The following is a 24,652-nucleotide window of genomic DNA, read 5'->3' as shown; positions in this document are numbered from 1 at the left end:
GACCATCACTCTCTTCAAATCTACTAAGGCTGAGAAAAGTGAGGTGCTGCAGAAGACAAGTTTGAAACTCACAGAGGTTGGCTCATGAGGTTTAAGGAAAGACTCCCGCCTCTACAGCATAAGAGTGCAGGATGAAGCAACAGCACCAAGGTAGAAGCTGCAGCACCCAGAAGATACGGCTGAGATAATACCACAGGCGGTTACACCAGACAACATACTTTTAATGTAGACAAAAAAGCCTTTTTTGAAGAAAAAAAAATGCTATCCATGACTTCCATAGCTATAGAGAGGAGAAGTCAATGCCTGGCTTCAAAGCTTCAAAGGACAAAGGGGCTAATGCAGTTGGTTACTCTAAGTTGAAGCCTTTGCTCATTTACCATTCTGAAAATCCCAGGGCCCTTAAGAATTTTACTAAATTTGCTCTGCCTGTACCCTGCAAATGGAACAACAAAGCCTAGATGACAGCACATCTGTTTATAATATGGCTATTGAATATTTTAAGCCCACTACTGAGACCTACTGCTCAGAAGGAAAATAAAAGATTCCTTTCAAAATATTACTGCTCATTGACAACGTACCTGGTCAAGCAAGAGCTCTGATGGAGATGCACAATAAGATGAATGTTGTTTTCATGCTTGCTAACAGAACATTCATTCTGTAGCCAATGGATCAAGAAGTAATTTTGACTTTCAAGTCTTGCTGCTGTTCAGTCGCTCAGTCAAGTCCAATTCTTTGTGACCCCATGGACTGCAGCATGCCAGGCTTCCCTGTCCCTCACTCTCTCCCAGAATTTGCTCAGACTCACGTCTGCTGAGTCAGTGATAACATATAACCATCTCATCCTCTGTCATCCCCTTCTCTTTCTGCTTTCAATCTTTCCAAGTATCAGTCTTTTCCAATGAGTTGGCTCTTCCCATCAGGTGGCCAAAAGATTGGAGCTTCAGCTTTAGCATCAGTCCTTCCAATGAATATTCAGGGTTGATTCCCTTTAGGATTGACTTGGTTTGATCTCCTTGCTGTCCAAGGGACACAGCATCTTCTCCAGCACCATAGTTCAAAGGCATCAATTCTTTGGCACTCAGCCTTTTTTATTGTCCAGCTATCACATCTGTACATGTCTACTGGAAAAATCAGAGTTTCAACTATATGGAACTTTGGCAGCAAAGTAATGTCTCTACTTTTTAATACACTGTCTAGGTTTGTCAGAGCTTTTCGTCCAAGGAGCAAGCGTCTTTTAATTTCATAGCTGCAGTCACCGTCCACAGTGATTTGGGAGCCCAAGAAAATGAAGCCTGTCACTGCTTCCATTGTTTCCCCATCTATTTGCCATGAAGTGATGGACCAGCTGCCATGATCTTCAGTTTATGAATCCTGAGTTTTAAGCCAGCTTTTTCACTCTGCTTTTTCACCTTCATCAAGAGGTTCTTTTATTCTTCACTTTCTGCCATTGGGGTGGTGTCATCTGCATATCTGAGGTGATTTCAAGTCTTATTCTTTAAGAAATATGTCGACTATAGCTGCTAGAGATGGTGATTCTTCACTTGGATCTGGGCAAAATAAATTGAAAACCTTCTGGAAAGGATTTACCATTGTCAATGCCAAGGAGAACATTCATGATTTATGGGAAAAGTTGCAAATATAAATGTTGACAGGACTTTGGAAGAAGCCAAATCCTATCCTCATAGATGACTCTGAGGCACCCAAGACATCAGGGAAGGAAGTAGCTGCAGATAACAAGAAAACTAGCATTTTCTGTTTCCTGAGATGGAAGCTGCTCCCGATAAAGATGCTATTATGATTACTGAATTGACAAATGGATTCAGAATATTATATAAAGTTAGTTGATAAAGCAGAAACAGGGTTTGAGAAGATTAACTCTAATTTTGAAAGACTTTCTACCCAGGGTAAAAGGCTATCATACAGCACTGTTTGCTAAAGAGAAACTGTAAAAGGAAGAGTAGACCGATGAGGCAAATTTCGTTGCTGTCTTAGTTTTTAAAAATTGCCACAGCCACCCAAGTCTTCAGTGACCACCACTCTGATCAACAAGCAGCCATCAACATAGAGGCAAATCCCTTGGACAATGGTCAGCATATTTTAACAATAAAGTAACTTTTAATTAAGGTAGCTACATACAATAGACAAAATGCTATTGTAGACTTAATAGTTTAGTATAAACAGTGGAGAAGGAAATGGCAACCCACTCCAGTGTTCTTGCCTGGAGAATCCTATGGACAGAGGAAGCGGGTGGGCTAGTCTATGGGGTTGCAAAAACTCGGGCATGACTGAGAGACTAATACACTCTAGTGTTAGTGTAAGTTTTATAAGCACTGGAAAACAAAAATGTGTGTTATTTTATTGCAATATACACTTCATTGGTGCGATCTGGAACCAAAACCCATAGTATCTCTAAGGTATGCCTGTATTTCTCATTTTCTTTTATAGGAATAAACTCCAGTAACATCCCTGTGTGCAAAATTTGCTTTTGATAAGTACAATTAATCAAAATTTTAAAACCTAAATCTCTCTGATGCTTCATTCTGTGAATATCCTGTTTAAAGCTTTTCAACTAATTTTGAGCAACAGGCAAACAAAATGTGAAGCACTTATTTATAAATTTTACAAATAAGATTTAACCACATTTAGTTCATTATGCTTAGGAATATGCATTAATTTGCACTTCGTAAAACTGTGTAAATAACTTTTTAAAATAAATTCTCTAATATATACTCAATCAGTCTTAAGCTATGCTTTCTCCATGTGTTTTACCAATTGTAAGTGATTGCTTTGGATGAAGGTACAGGATGATGGAGAAAGAAAAATCTTCAAAAACAAGAAAACACAAGGCATGCTTTGGGAGCCAGGAGCAGTCCACCGTGGTCTCAGGGCCGAGCAGCAGTAGGCATCCCTGCTGCTGCTGCTGCTGCTAAGTCGCTTCAGTCCTGTCCGACTCTGTGCGACCACGTAGACAGAAGCCCACCAGGCTCCCCTGTCCCTGGGATTCTCCAGGCAAGAACACTGGAGTGGATTGCCATTTCCTTCCCCAATGCAGAAAAGTGAAAAGTGAACGTGAAGTCGCTCAGTCGTGCCTGACTCGTAGGGACCCCATGGACCACAGCCCACCAGGCTCCTTCGAATGTGGGATTTTCCAGGCAGAGGAACCCAGACTCTAAAGTGGACTGCAGACCCACTGTGGCGGGGGGAGGGGTTTCCATGTTAGGCCCAGGAGTTTGTTGTCAATTAGGGAAGAAGCCACTGAACTGCTTTGATTGACTGGTAGAGCCTCATTCATTCATTCATCCACTCATACACCCAACAACCTGCTGGGTGTCTCTCCAGCAAAGTACCATGAGGAAAAACGGAGAAAGTCATGGTTCTTGCCCTCATGAAACTCTGAATCTCCAAAAAGAGACAGGGATATGAGCCAATAACAAAAGTCCCCGGAATTAAAGGTTAATAAGGAGCCATGAGCAGGAGCATAAGGTGGGTGGGGTGAGTTCTCTAAGCACCCCATGGGTTCTGTGCTCCGGTCCTCAGGACGCCATGTATGATGGCGCGTGCAGTGCCCATGAGACCCTGGACCTGACCCCGATACCCCCGCCTAAGACGCAGAAGCACAGAGAGGGCGGGAACCTGCCCAGGTGCACACAGAGCTTCCAGGGGGCAGGTGGAATCCACACTGCACACGGATGCAAGCGATAGACCTCAGACCCCACTGTGCGCATTCTGCCTTCCTTCGAAACGGAACTTCCGGTAAACTGCAGACGTTAACCTCGTGTTAGTATGGAGTGTTATGACCCTTCAATGTTAGAAAGGAGTTGGTGGAGCTCTTTGACCATTCTCTCGGCCACATATCTTAGGGCAGAGTCAACAATTCTTTGAAGAAAACATTAAAGGAGTCAAAAATTATCATCAGAGTAAGTGTAGATTCCACACCCTCCCCAGTCCTCAATGCCTCTTTTGTCTCTACTGTGCCCTTCTGAAAGAGCTGAAAGTCAAAGCTATTGGAATGATGAAACTAGTTTGGTTTTAACCAAATATCTTGCTATTGGTGTCTGAAATAGCTACAGTTCCTTAGTGGTACATACACTTATAGTAGAGGAAAAAGGTGTGTGGATCAGGAAGAGGTCACACTGCTTTCAAAAAATGCAGACTGCTCCACCGCTCACCCCTAAAATTGGTGGTATGGCTGGGGGTGTGTGGGGGATGGGGGTGGCAGAGGGTGGCAGATTCTGAATCAGAGAGACAGACTGAGGGTCAAGGAAGAGACTCTGGGGGTTACAAAGACCCTGCTCTGAGTTATCCTGTTTGTTCCTCATGAGAGTCCCAGGGGGCCCAGGATGGCATGATCTTCGTATGGCAGGTGTGGAAGCAGGGATGCTGAAGGACCAGGCTCCTTGCCCAGGTGGTGTGGCACGGTCAGGGGCACTGTGATGGGGTATGGGCTGTGTAGAGGAGCCTCTGAAAAGGACCCAGCCTGGGAGACCCACTGGGCAGCAGGTCTGCCTCTGGTGGGGGTGCACCCACACCCTTCCTGCTGCTCAAGGCCTGCTGGTTGGAAATATACTTGCATTTTTAGATGCCAATTAGAGTCTGTAATTACAAGAGTTTGAGAGTTTTTTAATGTGTTGCTTTGTTTTTCAAAGTTACACATAGCTGGCCCATACTGAATTATAGCTATAAAGAGTTTCCAAATTCAGCAACTTCATAGAATGTATTTTCTTGTTGCAAACCAATTGGAACCAAGCACAACGCTGAAAGGCTAACCTCTGTTTGGATAACTCTACAAATATAAATTCCCCATGATAGACTATCCTATAATTGGCTTCGAGGGAAATAGCAGATTGCAATAACTTTGGGATATGTTCCTTTCGAAATTGCTTTCTGCGGTGAATATTTCTATTAACTCAGCCAAGTTCTCACTCCATTCAGGGTATTTTCTGCCACCTGCATCATTCCTTGTTAAGCATATTCAGGATCAAACTAGACTAAACAAGACTGCAGATACTTACAAGGTAGAACACATTTCGGTACACATTTATCCAGACTTCAGTCATGTCTCAGATGGGTTTTTGTGATAAAAGTAAGAGTTCTACAGATGGCCATCTTCTGCGTGCATGTGTGCCTGCTAAGTCGCTTCAGTCATGTCTGACTCTTTGCAGTCCTATGGACTGTAACCCACCAGGCTCCTCTGTCCATGGCATTCTCCAGGCAAGAATACTGGAGTGGGTTGCCGTGCCCTCCTCCAGGGACTCTTCCTCTGTGGCAGGAAGACATGTTTGTATGCATCTTATCAGCTGGGCTTGGTAAACTTATTTCAAGGAATCCTTTGATAGCAGTGTAGCATATAAGTTTTCAGTTGGGGCAATATTTGGAACACATTTTGAATACTGAATATTGTTGACGTCCTTTAATGGACTGGAACCTGATGATGTGGAGTCGACAATAAGAAGGTAAAGGAGAGAGAAAGAGGCTGATATTCCTTGGTTTATGCAGAAAACCAAAAAAGTCCCTGACACAGGGCTTGCTCTGTTCACGAAGGCCTCAGGCGCCCTCTCGATGGGGTGAAGGCGCAGAGCACCTTCTCGAGAGGGTCTCAGAAGCCCGGGCAGGAAAGTCAACTCAGAGGGCCTCTGCGCTCCAAAGAAATAGCCTGAGAGAGGGAGAGAGAAAGAAAGAGAAAGAAAGACAGGGGGACAAAGCTCTGATGGAGCAAAGGTGTTTTAATCAACATGGTGTGGGCATATATACTATAGTTATTCTCAGCAAAGATAAAGATTAAAATTCCAGACTTACAAAACATAGGCAATCTGTATTAAAGAGAGAGAGAGTTGTAAACAATCACTTTTACCATATGGTTCACAAAAAGGAGCTTCCCTAGTGGCTCAGACGGTAAAGCGTCTGTCTACAATGTGGGAGACCCGGGTTCGATCCCTAGGTTGGGAAGATCCCCTGGAGAAGGAAATGGTAATCCACTCCAGGACTATTGCCTGGAAAATCCCATGGACAAAGGAGCCTGGTAGTCTACAGCCCATGGAGTCGCAAAGAGTCGGACATGACTAAGCGACTTCACTTTCTTCTTTCTTTCACTTTCCTCACAAAAAGGAGGAGGGTACTTATCACCGTATTGAAAAACTAATGAAGGAAATACCTGGATCCCTCAGCCCTGGGAGAGGCTTGCCTCTCCTCTTAATTCGTGAATATTCAAGAATTAATAAGGAACAGAGGATTCCTTACAGATCCAAAACAGCACGCAGGAAGCCTCCTGTTAAATGCTTCCTGACAGAGTATTAAGAAACTTGTTTGTGTAGATATCTGTATTAAGATAAAGAAGAGGCAAAACTCCTGCTTTATTCAATGGATATCTGTCTTAGATGCACTGTTCATTAAACCTAAGCTTGTGCTTCTGCTGGAACCAGGAACACCCAAAGGTCACCCCTTGTTTTCTCTATTTTAGGGGCATCTTCAGCAAAGAGTTACGAATGTTCTGGGTTTTGTAAACATCACTGGGGGCATTTGGTCACTAAGAGGGGACAAGAGATCTTCAATCACCTCCCCTAGAGGAGGGCCGGGGTTTAGGGGATTAGTGCAGCAGGATAGCACATGTTACGGGTTCAATTGTGTCCCCCCTCAAATATTCATATTCATATCCCTAGTTATCCAGGAAGTGATTTCATTTGGCATCAGCATCATCGCAGATGTGATTAATTAAGATGTGGACATTAGGATGCCTCCTACTTCAAAATTACTGGTGTCCTTATAAAATAGGAGAAATAGAATTACCATTATCCAGCAATCCCACTCCTGGGCATATATCCAGAGAAAAGTGTTAGTTACTTAGTCGTGTCTGACTCTTTGCCATCCCATGGACTATAGCCCACCAGGCTCCTCTACTCATGGAATTCTCCAGGCAAAAATACTAAAGTGAGCAGCCATTTCCTTCTCCAGGGGGTCTTTCCAGGGATTAAACCTGGGTCTCCTGCACTGCAGGCAGATTCTTTACCATCTAAGCCAGCAGGGAAGCTGCAGAGAAAATCATAATTTAAAAAGATACACATACCCCAGTGTTCACAGCCGCGCTACTCACAATTAGCAAGGACACGGAAGCAATCTAAATGCCCATCAACAGAGGAATGGATGGAGAAAATGTGGCATCTACATACAATGGAATATTACCCAGCCATTAAAAAGAATAAAATAATGCCATTTGCAGCAACATGGGTGGGCCTAGAGATTGTCATTCTGAGTGAAGTAAATCAGACAAAGACAAATATCATGATATCACTTATATGTGGAATCTAAAAAAAAATTCCACACATGAACTTATTTACAAAACAGAGTCACAGATGTAGAAAGCAAACTGATGTAGAGAGAAATGGTTACCAAGGGGTTAGGGGGAAGGGAGGGATAGAATGAGAGATTGGGATTGACATATTCACACTGCTGCTGCTGCTAAGTCGCTTCAGTCGTGTCTGACTCTGTGCAACCCCATAGACGGAAGCCCACCAGGATCCCCCATCCTTGGGATTCTCCAGGCAAGAACACTGGAGTGGGTTGCCATTTCCTTCTCCAATGCATGAAAGTGAAAAGTGAAAGTGAAGTCGCTCAATCGTGTCCAACTCTTAGCGACCCCATGGACTGCAGCCTACCAGGCTCCTCCATCCATGGGATTTTCCAGGCAAGAGTACTGGAGTGAGGTGCCATTGCCTTCTCCGAATATTCACACTACTATGTGTAAAACAGATAACTAATGAGAACCCACTGTATAACACAGGGAATTCTACTCAACAGTCTGTAATGACTTACATGGAAAAAGGATCTAAAAAAAGAGTGATTATATGCATATGTATCACTGATTCGTTTTGCTGTACAGCAGAAACTATTACAGCACAACATTGTAAATCAACTGTACTCCAATAGAAATTAATTTTAAAAGGTGGGAGGGTGGAATCCGGATACAGAGACAGACACACTCACAGGGAAAACACATGTGCAAAGGAAGGCAGAGGTGGGGCGATGCTTCTACACATCAGGGGATCTCCAAGGATCCCCAGGAAATCCCCAGACGTCAGGAGAGAGGCACGGACCAGATTCTCTCTCGTAGCCCTCAGAAAAAATACCGCTGACACCTTGATCTTGGGCTTCTGGCTTTGAAAACTGTGAAAACAAAACTTTCTGATGTTGAAGTCACTCTGTTCATGAAACTTTGTTGTAGCAGCCTCAAGAGACTAATACAACACATCTCTGTGGTGTGTTACTGCCATGGGGAGTTCTCACTGGAAACACAGGGCTGCCTGTTGTTAAACCTGCCTCACTGTATACACAGCAGGAGCCTTTGGCATCTTCTAGGGAACTAAACACTGAGTTGTGCTTGGGCTAGTTTGAACCAGGCCTGCGTGATCCCTGAGAAAAATGGGATATTTGCTGGGAGGTGTAGAAGGACCAGTTCTGTCTCTGTCTGCTCCTCTGGGATCATAGGATTTGCACAGTTGGCATTGGACAATCTCAACTGCCCCTGTATCTTCTTTCCTTCTAGAAAGTTCTTTCTTCTATTTTACCCCAGGTTTATAAAGCGTCTGTCATAAGTACTGGCAATTTTCCTTGTGTTTAAGTCAGTCTTCCTGAAGGTGTCCTTTAGAGAGCTGAATTCTCGTTATTCCAACAAATGGAAAGTGACATGTATACCAGAACATCTATACTGAGCAACAATATGTCCCACATCATCCTCAGCTACACTTCCCCACTCAGGAAGTGAAGGGAAGTCACTCAGTTGTGTCCGACTCTTTGCGACCCCGTGGACTGTAGCCCACCAGGCTCCTCCATCCATGGGGATTCTCCAGGCAAGAGTACTGGAGTGGGTTGCCATTTCCTTCTCCAGGGTATCTTCTTGACCCAGGGATAGAACCTGGGTCTCCCACCTTGTAGGCAGACACTTTACCATCTGAGCCACCAAGGACGTTCTCTCCACTCAGGACCTGTTCCCAGAGCTGCCCTTTGTCTTAGTAAAGTGTGTGCTTATTAGACACAGACTTGTTACCCCCACGAGGCCTGGTCACGGTGGGGCAGGCCACATCAGAGATGGCCAGGAGTTAGCATAAAGACCTGGCTTCTCAGGACCCAAATGGGCATCTAAGGAGGTTCTGGGAGCAGACAGTATGGGAAGATGGCTCAAGACAGAGGCATGCCAGACATAGGGGAGGATGTGTCCCTCTGACAACAGGGACAGGGAAAAGATGACCACCGCCCAGGGCCCTCAGACAGCGGTCCAGCCAAGAGTCAGGGAAATGCCTACCAAAATGAACTAAGCCTCCAGGTCATAACCCTGACCTCTAGGAAGAGGGTCAAGCAGAGCTTCTGCAGAGAGAAGCTGAATTTAAGGTAAAAGGCAAAGTTTAAGGGAGATAGAGAAAAGAAGACGTGGGAGCTTTGGGGAGGGCCAGAGAGGGGTATGAGATTCTGTGGCTCAGTTGGAAAAACACATCAGACAGTACCCTAGTGACAAGACGAGACCAAACCCAGCAGCCAGGGCACACACAGTGAATCAGACCGACAGCAGACACCCAAGGCTGAGCCGATGGGCAGAAGAACTTGGGCCCCAATGTCTTCTGACAGGAGATGGGCGGGCCTGTCTCTGGTGCAAAGAGTTTGGCAAAGCCAAGTGGATCCCTGTGCTTCCCCTTCTCACTTCCAGAGAGGTTCAACATCTCTGCAGTGCTTCCTTAATTGATCCATCATCTCACTATAGCTTTTTGTGTGAAATTGCTAAAGCAGCCCAAATAGTTCCCAATTCAGACCACTCATGAGAATCCCTTGGAAAACTTAAAAAAAAGAAGGAAGAAAATAAGAAAGAAAGATACTGATTCTCAGACCCCATTCCGAGACAAATAATTCATAACCTCTGTTGAGACCCACCCAAAACACACCCTCCCTTGAAATTTTCTGAAAATTGTTCTCTATTTCCAGAGTTCATGATAGTATTAAAGGGATGGTTACCCTCAACAACTGAAAACCCAACATTTATCAACTTCCTCCTGACAGTAGTAATCCAAGGCACCAAAGCACCTCATAAACCCTGTAGGGACACTGCCTCCTGAGACTAGACCTGTATCTTCCCACTTGTTCATCCCAATCCGTCAGTTCAGCCGCTCAGTTGTGTCCGACTCTTTACAGCACCATTGATGGGAGCACGCCAGACCTCCCAGTCCATCTCCAGCTCCCAGAGCTTGCTCAAACTCATATCCATCAAGTCAGTAATGCCTTCCAACCATCTCATGCTCTGTCATCCCCTTCTCCTCCTGCCTTCAATCTTTCCCAGCATCAGCGTTTTTTCAAATGAGTCAGTTTTTCGCATCAGGTGGCCAAAGGATTGGAGCTTCAGTTCAGCATCAGTCCTTCCAATGAACACTCAGGACTGATCTCCTTCAGAATGGACTGGTTGGATCTCCTTGTAGTCCAAGGGACTCTCAAGAGTCTTCTCCAACACCACAGTTCAAAAGCATCAATTCTTTGGTGCTCAGCTTTCTTTATAGTCCAACTCTCACATCCATACATGACTGCTGGAAAAACCATAGCTTTGACTAGATGGACCTTTGTGGGCAAAGTAATTTCTCTACTTTGTAATATGCTTTCTAGGTTGGTCATAACTTTTCTTCCAAGGAGTAAGCATCTTTTAATTTCATGGCTGCAGTCACCATCTGCAGTGATTTTGGAGCCCAAGAAAATAAAATCTCTCACTGTTTCCATTGTTTCCCCTTCTACCATGTGCCCAAAATAGAACAGAAGGGCAACAGCTATTTCTGGATAAGTGAATAAAGGAACATACCAAAGACACATTTTATAAAACCCAAGTATTACGTGTTTGTGTGAGTTTAGGCCCATTCCATCCTGGTGGAAAGGGGCTGAAACATCCTCCCCTAACACCAGGTGAAGGACAGGTAGGGGACACGTGTGTGGACATGCTGGCCTATTCCATCTGCAGGTGTAGAAGGCCAAGGGGGCTCCCCAGCCCAGGACGAGCACCCATTTACAAACCGTAGCTGCTACTCTGAGTGTAGAGAGAGTTCCAGTCACCACTCCCATAAATACAAAACCCTGGTTTCAAGAAGAGCAGCTGAGGGTGTGGATAGCTCAGAACTGGGACTCCTGCAGGTGTTCGGGCTGGGACAGGAGCAGACTGGGACGCCAGGGCCCAGGAGGCTAATTCTTGTAAAAAACAAAAAGGTGCAGTAAGACTAGTGCACTAATCTCCCAAAAGGGCTGTGACAGAGTAGCACAAACTTAGTGGTTTAAACACAGACTTATTGCCTTAACTGGAGAAGGAAATGGCAACCCACTCCAGTGTTCTTGCCTGGAGAATGCCACGGATGGAGGAGCCTGGTGGGCTGGGGTACATGGGGTCGCAAAGAGTCAGACACTGCTGCTGCTGCTGCTGCTCCTGCCACATCACTTCAGTCGTGTCCGACTCTGTGCGACCCCATAGACAGCAGCCCACCAGGCTCCCCCGTCCCTGGGATTCTCCAGGCAAGAACACTGGAGTGGGTTGCCATTTCCTTCTGCAATGCATGAAAGTGAAAAGGGAAAGTGAAGTCGCTCAGTCATGGCCAACTCTTAGCCACCCCATGGACTGCAGCCTGCCAGGCTCCTCCGTCCATGGGATTTTCCAGGCAAGAGACTACTGAACAACTAACACACACACACACACACACACACAAACTATCGTCTTCAAATTCAGGAGATTAGGAGCCTGACACAGGTCTCAGGGGGCTGAAATCAAGTTGCTCTGGGCTGCGTTCCACCCTGAAGACCCAGGTCTGGTCCATTTCATAGCACTGTCCAGCTTGTAGAGGCCACCACTCTCCTTGGCTCATGGCTCCCTCCTTCAGCCTCCAGTGATGGCTTATAGGTCCTTTTCTACCTTCTCACCATGACCCGCTTCTGTGTTCACGGTCTCCCCCACTCTCCCGTCTCCACCTCCTACTTTTATTTAGTTTTATGATAACTCTTGGCCCACCCAGATAATCCAGGATAACCTTCCTGTCTTGTGTCAGATAACTAGCAACCATGATTGCATCTGTGACCTGAATCCCTCTTTCTGCAATGTGACATAGTTTCCGGTTCTGGGGATTTGGATTTCGGCATCTTTAGGGGCCACTGTTCTCCTGGCACAGTCAGCAGGGCCCCACGACCAGGTGGGGACCCAGGAAAAGATGAGGACACGCCTTGTGAGGGGGAAGAACAAATCTGACTTCATATCAGGTCTGTTCCTTTCACTTCAGTCTTTGTGCTCTGTTGCTTGTGCTCAGTCATGCTCCCCTGAACTTTTTGTAAAAGGCTCAGCTGGTAAAGAATCCAACTTCAAAGCAGGAGACACAGAAGATATGGGTTTGATCCCTGGGTTAGGAAGATCCTCTGGAGAAGGAAATGGCAGCTCACTCCAGTATCCTTGCCTGGAAAATGCCAGGGCACCATCCCTGGGGTCACAAAGAGTCAGACACAACTGAGCACATGGCACGCACATAGCCTGAAATATACAGGATAGCCTGTTCTCAGGCCTCTGACCTTGAAGAGTCCATTCATATAGAGACAGAAAGTTACAAACAGGTAGGAGAACATTTGTCTTGTTGGAGGTTTACAGGAACATGGTGACATGACCTGTGTGAACAGCTGCAAGAACAAAGGATTTCAATACCAAGAAGTCTGCAAAAACTAACCACATCCTTCACTCATCTTGCCTTTAAAAGGGCTTTGCTGAAACCCTTCAAAGAGTTTGGGGCTTTTGGAGGCATGAACCACCCATGAGTCTCCTTGCATGGCCCTGCAGTAAACCTTTCTCTGCTGCAAACTCTGACATTTCAATACTATTTGGCCTTATCATGTGTTGGGCAAATGAATTTGTGTTCAGAGTGAAGGTGTGTGTGTGTGTGTGTGTGTGTGTGCTTGCGCACGCTCAGTTGTGTCTGACTGTTTGTGACTTCATGGACTGTAATCTACCAGGCTCCTCTGTCCACAGAATTTCCCAGGCAAGAACACTGGAGTGGGTTGCCATTTCCAGGGAATCTTCCCAAACCAGAGATCAGACCATGTCTCTTGGATCTCCTACATGGGCAGGCAAATTCTTTGCCCCTGGCACCACCTGGGTATGTTCAGTAACATCTTTAATTGGGCAGAAGCTTATGTGACAATACGCACAATTTTCCTTCTCTCAGACCCTATGTTGGGCGGCCTCATCAGATTTTCCCACCATCCTGCAATGGAAGCCTTTGTTCTGGAATACGCTCTCCTGCTTTACCAATAACCAACTTCTCTGAGCTCCCACTGTGTGGTCAAAGATGGAATTTGAGAGCAAACTGAGAGTGGGGTGAGCCCTTCTCATTAATCACGCAGAGTAGAAAGTGATTCCAAGTTGAGAAGATGATGGCAAAAAATAACACAAAATGCTGCGTGAATCAGGCTTTGTTTCTGGCCATGTGAATAACATAGACAGCACACCGGGTTCTGTTCCTCCTGAGGAGTCCAGATGCAGTGGGTTTGGGGCATCTTATACAACAAGCAGGATGGCAACTGGCAACTGATGTGATGTGACTTTACATTCTGAACGTGAGAGGTGCTCCCAGCACTGTTTCTCGGCTGGAAAACGCACAGCGCCTGCTGTCTGCTGGCAAAATAAAAGCTTCGCATTGGGAAAGGGTGACCTTCTCTGACCTTCAGGGCTCTCAAGCTGTCCTCAGCCCCCTCAGCCCCGGGTCCGCCTGTGCGGGATGACGAATGAGTGGTGTGTCCAGCCTTTCGACCGGCTTTACTGACAACGTAGTGAAAGCACAGACAGAGCCTCTCAAAGGGCAGCTGGAGGCAGGCCAGGGCCGGCGGTGTGGACTGTTTGGGGCATTTGCTCCTCTGGACGGGACCCCTTCCCCTCCTCATCCCGCAGGCCTCCACTTTCATCACTCCATCTTTTCTCTCCAAAGCACTCTATAAACGCCCATAGGCAAGCAAACAAAAGCGGACAACAAAACAACCCACTCCCACCACGCCATACGTGGTTGCAAAATCAGCCCCCTTCCCTGAGCTGAAAGGCCGCCTGCCTGTACCCAGGAAGTCTCCCAGGGTCCCTCACAGTCCGGGGTGTTCAGGAGGACGAGTAGAGGGAGCCCGCCGGCCCGTCTGCACCCCAGGAGCTTCGTCACATCACAGACTCCTTGCACTCTACTCGGTCCCCTCTGGGGACCCCCAGGCAGGTGTCCCCAGGCCTCCTGGTGAAGGCAGATGGGGTCCCCGGGGCTCCAGGCATGTCTAGTGTCCTTCGTGGGCCACAGACCCTGCAGTCTGACCTTCAGATTCAGGGCAGGAAGACTCAGGTCCTGTGGACGTCACCTACCCCAGAGGGTAAAGTGCTTACACACATACGTACTACACACCACAACACACACACAAACTTACATACATACCACACACCAGCCACCGCAGGCATACCACACACACTCTGGGAAGACGTAGTGAGTGAAAGGAGTTTCAGCCTTAGACCCAAGCGTGAAATTAACTAAATTTTCGAAGTTGACTTTAAACAGCTGAACTAGTCCATGGCCCCATAGTAATTTATTTCAGAAAGAATTTTGCTCACCAATGATTATCACAAATTACACAGAAGAAAAAAATAACTATTTTTGATCAAATCCAAGTATTTCATCCTTTCTAAACAAAGCATCTATTTTGTGTTACATAAAGATAATGAAATCCAGTCAGTTTTTTTTTCCCCTCTGCTGACTTAAAAAGACAAATGGCTTTTGTGACTGTAAATTTCCCCCTGTGAGACTGTAACTGTGTCTCCCTGCACATAAATGCTCCTTCTGCTTTCTCTAAGTTCTGTAGAAACATCACAAGGCCCTCTCCTTTCCCCTAAAACTCAAGACATTTTTATGCTTTCCCCAGGTAGGGATAAAAGAGAGCCACTTTAGAGAAGCAATTTCAGAGACATTTATCCTGATGGGGAGAACTGAAGATTGTTGAGCTGTGTGTTCCAGTGTTCGACGTTTTTCAAAGGGAACAGCAGTTCTGCAAACACACACCACAGCCGTGTCTGCTATTATTCAGAAGGTGACCAGGTAAACGTTAGAAACAGTCATAGAGGAAAGGGGAGTGGTCTGTCTTTATATTTCACCTGGTGTGAGCATGGTCTCAGGCCAAAGGACCACAAGGTAGGCAGCGTTAAAACAATGACATGCGTCCCACGATTCAAAACCAGCTGCTGGGTGGATGGCAGGGTAGCCAGCACACACAGGGCCTTCCTGTTTCAGCTCTGGGGAAAAGAAAAGTATTCGACAGCTCATTCAAAGCTCGGGCCTCTTTCTCTTCCTGGGAGTCCAGATCAGAAGCAGTTGTGGATCATTAGAAGTTCTCATTCAGAGAAAGGGCAATAGGTGGGTTACGGTACATACAGCAGATTCAGTTGAGAAAGATGGGGGATGTGAAATGATGTTTCCAGCCACCAACATTTCTTAAAATCCTTCTGAACCAGTCCACCTGTCAATCAGAAATGCTCACAAACGATACTGACAGAGCTCTCAAATGTACACAAAAACCCTAGGCTACCCCTGAGAATTCTCATGAGCTGGCATGTGTGCTTGGAGAAGTGTGTGTATGTGTGCCCAGGCATGTCCACCTCTTTGCAACCCCATGGGCTATAGCCCACCAGGCTCCTATGTCCATGGATTCTCCAGGCCAGAACACTGGAGTGGATTATCATTCCCTTCTCTGGGGGATCTTCTGATCCAGGGAACCAAACCCGCATCTCCTGCACTGCAGGCAGATTCTTTACCAACTGAGCCACCTGGGAAGGCCATGTGCTGGGAGATGGAGACCCAAATGGTACCAGGGGCTCCAGGAGGATTTGAGAGGGGGCATCTCATGCTGCCCCTTGTTTGGGGCAGGAGAATCCTCCAGGACTTTTCTTCCTTGTTATCTTTTTGCACCACGAAGGTCAGGTTTATCCTCGGAGCAGAGGACCTGCTGAGATCCGGCCAGGCATGAAAAGGTGTCCGGGACACGGGGTCCCCAACCCTGTCTTCAGGGCCCTCCTCCCAGTTCCTCCCTTCTGCTCAGATGGGTCTCCAGCACTGATACTTCCCACCATCCATGGCATCTCCATCTCTGAAAGGGAATCTGAAGCATAGATGCACATTCCAATCATCCCAGAGCCACTTCAATTCCTAGACTGATTTTGTGCAGGGAGTGCCTAACAGCTGGCTCTGCCAGCCCTCTTGCTTGGCCACCAGCTCATTTTCTGTTTCAGTTCAGTGTGGAGACAACTGGATATGTCCAATTTTCTTGTGCAGATGGCAAACAGTGAGATAATCATTTTCAGATATACTCCAGTACCCTTGAAGTTCCCTTGCTGCAGATGAGTACCCTCATCGGAGACCTGGCTTCATGTCCACAATGGAAGCAGAAGCCCAAGACTCACCTGTCCTGCATCATGTTCCCAGACCCTCCTTCTCATGGCCAGGACACCTGCTGCTGGTACCAAAGAAATGTTCTCATCTTATTTCTTGGAAGAGTTACTGGTTCCACCATCTCTGTATCTAGGACTATCTTTCTTTTGTAATTATTACACCTTATCACTCTCTTTATTAGGACTTCCTTCCTCCACTTTCAGGGCTCCCCTAGTGGCTCAAGCCATAAAGAATCTGCCTGTAATGCAGGAGACCTGGGTTCGATCCCTGGGTTGGGAAGATCCCCTGAAGAAGAGCCTCTGGAGAAGGGAATGGCTACCCACTTCCTGTATTCTTGCCTGGAGAATTCCATGGACAGAGGAACCTGGTGGGCTACAGTCCATGGGGTCACATAGAGTCAGACACAACTGAGTGACTAACACTAATGACTCATTATTTCCACTTCTAGAACAGTCTGTGGGCCTCCATCTTGCCCAAAGTCCTGGCTCCCTTGTGAATTTTGTTTTCATCATTGCTCTACAATGTGCATAGAATTAAAGTTAAGCTTAATAAAATGAGAAATCTTGTCTCAAAAGAGATATCATTTACCTCAGTGGAAGGATACAACAGGGGGCAAATTAAGCTGACACATTTAATTCCTTCCTTGGCTATCTCATAAGACTGTAGAATCTAGCATGCAGAATGGATGTTTTGAATGGAATTAAAGACTGCAGTTTATCAGATGGTGAATACCTAACACAAGTGCTCCCTTTCAAAGCGAATCACTGAAAACTACTTAGAATAACTGAAAACCACTTAAACCCACACTGGGGAGCATTTTTCAAGGGCAACTCTGGCAGCTGGCGAACAAAGGGAGGTTTCAGCTCAGATGGTTGCCCTCCAAGTGAAGAGAAGAGCTTTCTTCCACCCTCAGGTCCATCAGCAGAGTGAACCCCTGCACAGAGCTGGAGCTGATGCAGCTGATGCAAGGTGGGGGCGGTAAGGTGGCGGGGGGGGCCTGCTGGATACCCCACCCCCAAGCTCCAGCCAGAGGGAGCCTGTGCTCCAGACCTTGTGATCAGCTGTGTTCCCAGGGAGGGCCAGGTCACAGGATGCTTGAAAGCTTCCTGGACAGCAGCCCAGGGTCTTGGAGGAGAAAACAAGCTGTGGGATTGTCCTGGCTTCTCGGAGGGTCCCTCAGAGGTGTGCCGACTGCATGAAGGGGGCTCGGGCTCCTCTGCTCTGAACCGATTGTCTCTGGGTGTCATGCGCCTGGCGGAATGGCCCCACGTGGCCACACTGCTCCCGCAGAGCCTGTACCTACATCTCAGGCACCCGGAGCCCCAGCCACATTCACTGACGGCCCTCACATGATGCCGCCTGATGACTCAGGGGGATGGATGCGTCGGGGACTAGAGTCCTGGGACACCTGTGCTTCGTCTCTGAGCCCCAGGAGAGGAAGGGCTGCACGCAGGGAATTCCTAACACGGACTTTAGACTTGCTGTACTGCGCTTGGGCCCTTCTCTTAGGGCGATCGACCCAACCTTGCCACTTTGCCCCCCAGCTCTTGTTGCATCACTCCCTGCACGGATATGACCTCTGACCCCTCCACTCATCTCCCTAAGTGCCTGATCAGGACACGATCTCTGGGCACAGCTGCTCCCCTAAGAGTTTGTTCCCACAGGTGATCTGTCTTTTCAGAGTCACTGAAGCTCTGAGACGCTGGAGCAGGTCTTCCGGTTGCACTGCTGGGGTGAAGGCAGAGCCAAGAAACAGCTTCCACTGACGGACCCAATGTCTTGGGCTCTCAAGTACCACACGACTTCCGGGTGGTGATGGCCTGGCACCAACTATAGGGACTGCTTTTCCTAGGTCCTGAGGTTCCTGAGATAGTTTGTTCTCATAAAGCCTATGAAGTTCTTAAAAAGTCAGTAATTCTCAGAGAGTTATTCCTCACTATAGAGAGAAAGAGAGAGAGACAAAGAAGATAGATGGATGGATGGATACATAGATAAAGATACTCAGATTCACACACATCTCTCCTCTCATTTCACTGATCTAACCTCTTCCCCCTCTTAGCTTTCCAGTATAAAAACACAGTCTTTTATTCCTTAGAGAGAGATGGCACACGACAGTCATAGAATCTGCTTTCTTTGTGATTGCTCACTGCAGCTGAGAACATTTCTTGGTGCTTATTTTTCTTATGAGGAGAAACATTCTCTTCTCTAGAACATTAATTAACACAGAGCACTTTCTAACCTTTATTATCTTCAGCTATTAGATATAGAGAAGGCACAGAGGTTTAGTTACTGAGATATCTGATACCCATCTTTCTCCAGGCCTCATTACATGGGCTCCAGACTCTCCAGAAAGATTTAGAACAGTAATTACACCACGGTTATTTAAAATGTGTGCTACCCTTAGACGATATCTATATCTTTGTCATAAATAAGCCATTCGTTGACCCAAATGGTTTCTAGACTCTATCCTGGTAGAATTAGCCATTTGACCATATATTATTTTGTTTCTTATACGCTTTTCAACATTAAATCAAAGCATTTTTATGTGTGTGAATGTGAAATAATTTCTTGGATATGCAGAAGTATGTTTGACTGAGCTTTAAGAGAGTCAATTTCCAGATTCTTCAACCCCATGAGCTCTTTCCTAAGCTTGATGTGTCTGAGTGCCTTGTGGTTAACTGTTTCTCTTTTTCTTCTCCCCTTTCACAATTGTGCTTCCCTCACCTTACAGAAGGAAGGCACACTTCCCACTCATCCCCTGTTCCTATGATGCCTGGCTTTGAGGTGTGCAAGCCTGCAGGCACCAAATCCAGGTGTGATCTATAATTTCCACTTCCAAGGAAGAGTCCTAGGAAAGCAGAGAAAAGAAACTTCAGCAAGAAACGTTGAACCGAAAAACCATATTTAGCCAGGTACACTAAGTCCCTGTCTGTCTATCTAGCTAGCTGCTGCTGCTAAGTCGCTTCAATTGTGTCCGACTCTGTGTGACCCCACAGACGGCAGCCCACCAGGCTCCCCCGTCCCTGGGATTCTCCAGGCAAGAACACTGGAGTGGGTTGCCATTTCCTTCTCCAATGCATGAAAGTGAAAAGTGAAAAGTGAAAGTGAAGTCACTCAGTCGTGTCCAACTCCTAGTGACCCCATGGACTACAGCCCACCAGGATCCTCCGTCCATGGGATTTTCCAGGCAAGAGCACTGGAACGGGGTGCCATTGCCTTCGCCAATCTAGCTAGCTAGCCAGTTCCTATTTATCTATGATCTATCCATCATCTATCCTAGATCAAATCAGTCAATCTTCAAGGAAATCAACGCTGAATATTCATTTGGAAGGACTGATGCTGAAGCTGAAACTCTAATACTTTGGCCATCACTCACTGGAAAAGACCCTGATGATGGGAAAAATTGAGGGCAGGAGAAGGGGACAACAGAGGATGAGATGGGTGGATGGCATCACTGATTCAATGGACATGGGTTTGAACAAACTCTGCCAGATACTGAAGGAAGCCTGGCGAGCTGCAGTCCATGAGGTCACAAAGAACCAGACATGACTGAGCAACTAAACAGTAACAACAATCATCTATCTTGAAAATAGAAAAGTGTAAAGCTATTGTATAGTTATCTATTATCATGCTTATGTGAAATAAAACATGGACTCAGAGTATCTTCTTGAAGGAAGTAAGTCTGACTTGGTAAACATGAGAAGAAAACTTCACATCAATCTGTGTGTGCAGAGGACATTTTCCTTTAAGGAATGAGGTAAACTTGCATCTCTAACTGTTTGGTAAAAATAGATTTAATCCTCGTGTGTGTGTGTGTGTGTGTGTGTGCACGCACACACACATGCTCAGTCGTGTCTGACTCTTTTCAACCCCGTGAACTGTAACCCACTAGGCTCCTCTGTCCATGAGGTTTTCCTGTCAAGAATACTGGAATGGGTTGCCATTTCCTTCTCCAGGGGATCTTCCCTACCCAGAGATCAAACCTGCATCTCCTGCATTGCAGGCCTATTCTTTACCAACTGAGCCACCTGGGAATCCCCTTAATCCTCATACACAGTACATAATACAATAAAAACGTGTTCTTCGCAGATATGTGAAAATATATTAACAAATTTTTGATCTTTTTATAAAAATGTTCCGGTGGTCAATAGTTTTGTTTTGTTTGTTTTTTTTTTTGTTTGTTTGTTTTTGTTTAGAAGCTAGGCAAGGCTCTGGAGTAGAAGATAATCCATTTTTTTTTTACAAATGACAGAGGCCAAGCAAAAATAATACATTGAATTCTTCTCTATGCATTAAAGCCAGACAATTTGAGTAACTAAATTTGTTCATCTAGTTTTTGTCTTTGCTGAACTCCTAATGATGAAACTCTAGTGCCACCTATGAATCAGAGAGACTAATTGTGTTTGTCAGAGCTCTCCAGAGAAGAAACAGAACCAATAGGGTGGGGATGGGGTGGCGGGGAGTGGGGAGATGCAGAGACTGAGATAGGCAGAGACAGAGAGAGACAAAGAGAGATTGAGACAGCTTTACTCAATCTACCAAGTTAAATGTTTATATCAAGCAAAACCAAATATCTGGGTGCCCCGGGACCCAGTCAGCATGTACAAGTAACCATCATATTAACTGTATTATACCTTGACATATTTTATCACTGAGTATTGGGGAAAATGCTGAGTAAATGTCAGGAGAACTGAGGTTTGGTTCCAGCTTCATCAATTATGAACTGGTGACTTTGTCATTACTGAAGTTGTCTGAGCCTGGGTTTCTTCATCTATAAAAGGTATAAAATAATTATCTTTTCTACTTTGTAGGGATGTTATACAGAGTTTGTGTGTAAATCCAAAATTGCTTTGTAAATTCCATTATAAAATTAATGATAGATTTATCATTGAGGACCTATACCAATGAGTTTCAAAGGATTGATACTTTTGAACTGCAGTGTTGGAGAAGACTCTTGAGAGTCCCTTGGACTGCAAGGAGATCCAACCAGTCCATCTTAAAGGAGATTAGTCCTGAATATTCATTGGAAGGACTGATGTTGAAGCTGAAACTCCAATACTTTGGCCACCTGATGAGAAGAACTGACTCATTGGAAAAGACCCTGATGCTGGGAAAGATTAAAGGCAGGAGAAGAAGGGGATGACAGAGGATGAGAAAGTTGGATAGCATCACCGACTCGATGGACATGAGTTTGAGTAAACTCCGGAAGTTGGTGATGGACAGGGAGGCTCGTGTGCTGCAGTCCATGGGGTTGCAAAGAGTTGGACATGACTGAGTGACTGCACTGCACTGAACTCGTGAGTGCACAGTCTGCATGTTAACAGCCTATGTTTTCAGACGGCAAGAAGTTCTTTGTGAATGAGATGCAACTGAACAAAAACACTCAACTGATGGTCATTTGTTACATATTGTTGGTAATTTTTTTTTGCTTTGAATTTTCTTGTTTTCTCTTTCTTTTTCATGATAGGAGCATTTATTTCCTAGGGAATGAACTTTTCTCTCAGTGACTACAGGATGAGACTCTTAAATATGTCAGTGTGCAGGCAGGAGGTGCAATTCAGGTAACAGATGATCCCAGAGTCCCAAATCTTCACGAAATTCCATCAACACAAGTGTCCCACGAATCCAGAACCTATTTTTCACATAATTTCTCTAACACATTAGCTTCGTCTCCCTGGGAGCTGGACAGTGGACATGAAGGCCAAAAGTTGGGCAAATGATTGGTGCTGATTCATGTGAAAAAGCAGCAATGGAGAGACGCCTTGTGACCACCAAGAGGAGCGTCACCCTCTGTGTGGCCCCCACAAGCATTAAAAATGGAGTGGGAACATCTTCTACATGATATTGGTTTTATTGTCTGTGCCTTGTGCTATTTGTCCTTTTAACTCAACAAAATCTTTCTTCTTGTGAGTTCATTCATTCTGCGTGATTTAATGAGCTCTGGACTAATGTCACAGTCAAGACATCACTCACTGCTTTGAACAGTGAGGGGTAAAGGTGGAAAATAATTAGTATCTATTTTCAGTCTCGAGGTCTATCAGTGTCAATAGGAAAGAGAGGGGAGCAGAAAGACAGTAATGAGGAGAGGACTTTGCCCAGCAGGACACAGACTTAATTACCCCAGGCCAATCTGAAAAGAGTGGGAAAATGGACTCAAGCATAAAAGAACCTGTTCACACTCATGTGTCTATATTTTTCAATCACTAAGCTCATCTTATCAGAAGTTTTGTCTCAACCCTTTAAAAAACCAACCTAGTTAATTTTAATGGAGATGCTGTGTACTCAAAGCCCCAAAACGGGTACACAATCATTTACTCATATTTAATGAACTCATTCATTCATTAATACAAAATGTTGATGCTAAACAATGAAAATGCAGTTAAATGGAGGAGAACAACTTGTGAATAACCATCCTTGCAGCAATAACATCAGCTTTCTCCTTGCTTTGCCAAGAAGTCCCAGATGTCACTTTCAAACAAGTGTATTTTTTTAAGTAGCCAATTGTGTGACTCCTTAAAGGAATTACACAAAGTTAGGACCATAGACCAACAGTCAGATTCAAAGCCCTAAATATATTCCAGATATCCCTGAACCATCAGGAGAAGTATAAGTGATGCTCTATTGAATCCAAAGAGCAGAAACAGTGATTTTAAACAGTTCATATGAGCATTACCCAGAGATTTGTGATCATATTTGTATTTTTCCTGAGCAACACCCCTGTGAATAGGTCTCAGCTCAACTGACTACCAAAATGAAAATGTAGTCATTGATCATGGTATCTCAGTGGCCCAGGCCCTGTGAAATCTAAAAACTCCTCAAGGTCTTTTTTCATCTCAGTTCTTGGCCCTGAAAACTTCCTCACAGCCCCTTCTTGTATATGTAGACATCTTTATTAAGAATATGCTGGTGCTGGACCGCCCTGGTGGTACAGTGGAAACGGTGGCTGACTTTATTTTTGGGGCTCCAAAGTCACTGCAGATGGTGGCTGCAGCCGTGAAATTAAAAGATGCTTACTCCTTGGGAGGAAAGTTATGACCAACCTAGACAGCATATTAAAAAGCAGAGACATTACTTTGCCAACAAAGGTCCGTCTAGTCAAACCTATGGTTTTTCCAGTAGTCATGTATGGATGTGAGAATTGAACTGTAAAGAAATCTGAGCACCAAAGAATTGATGCTTTTGAACTGTGGTGTTGGAGAAGACTTTTGAGAGTCCCTTGGACTGCAAGGAGATCCTACCAGTCCATCCTAAAGGAGATCTGTCCTGGGTGTTCATTGGAAGGACTGATGTTGAAGCTGAAACTCCAATGTTTTGGCCACCTGATGTGAAGAACTGACTCATTTGAAAAGACCCTGATACTGAGAAAGATTGAGGGCAGGCAGAAAAGGGGATGGCAGAGGATGAGATGGTTGGATGGCATCACTGACGCGATGGACATGAGTTTGAGTAAACTCTGGGAGCTGGTGATGGACAGGGAGGCCTGGTGTGCTGCAGTCCATGGGATCACAGAGTCAGACACGACTGAGCGACTAAACTGAAAGCTGAACTGACAGTGGATAAGAATCCGCCTGCCAATGCAAGGGACACAGGTTTGATCCCTGGTCCTGGAAGATCCCACATGCCTCAGAGCAACTAAACCCATGCACCGTAACTTCTGAGCCCACATGCTGCAACTACTGAAGCCCGCACACTTAGAGCCATGCTCTGCAACAAGAGGAGCCACTGCAGTGAGAAGCCAGTAGAAAGCGGCCCGTGCTCGCCCCAACCAGAGGAGGCCTGCACACAGCGACAAAGGCTCAGTGCAACCAAAAACAAACAAATAAAGTGAAAAAGAATCTGCTGGGACAACATGCGCATAAATGGTGTGCAAATGTGCAGCAGACATGTCCACAGTACACTGTGCATTTGTGTGATGGGCAGACGTGATGCTGTAAATGCGGTCAAGTCACCTGGTGGGAGCCTCAGAAATCATACTGATTCCTGCACCGGGTCATGCTCTTCGGGGCCATCTTTGCACGTGTTTGTGGGCATGGCTTACCTCGAGCTTGTGTAGGACCAGCGCAGAAATGTGATGGCCTTTTAGTGTCTTTTAGCAGAGCATTTACTCAGGAGCATTTACTTGGTGAATCCTTATCTGTTACATGTTATCGTTTAGTTGCTAAGTTTTGCCTGACTCTCTGGCCGGATGGACTGTAGCCCTCCAGGCT

Source organism: Bos grunniens, chromosome 20 (genome assembly GCF_055505025.1).
Source record: "Bos grunniens cultivar Pamir isolate PY7600 chromosome 20, Bosgru_T2T1.0, whole genome shotgun sequence".
NCBI lineage: Eukaryota > Metazoa > Chordata > Mammalia > Artiodactyla > Bovidae > Bos > Bos grunniens.
Note: the sequence above shows the minus strand (reverse complement) of the source record.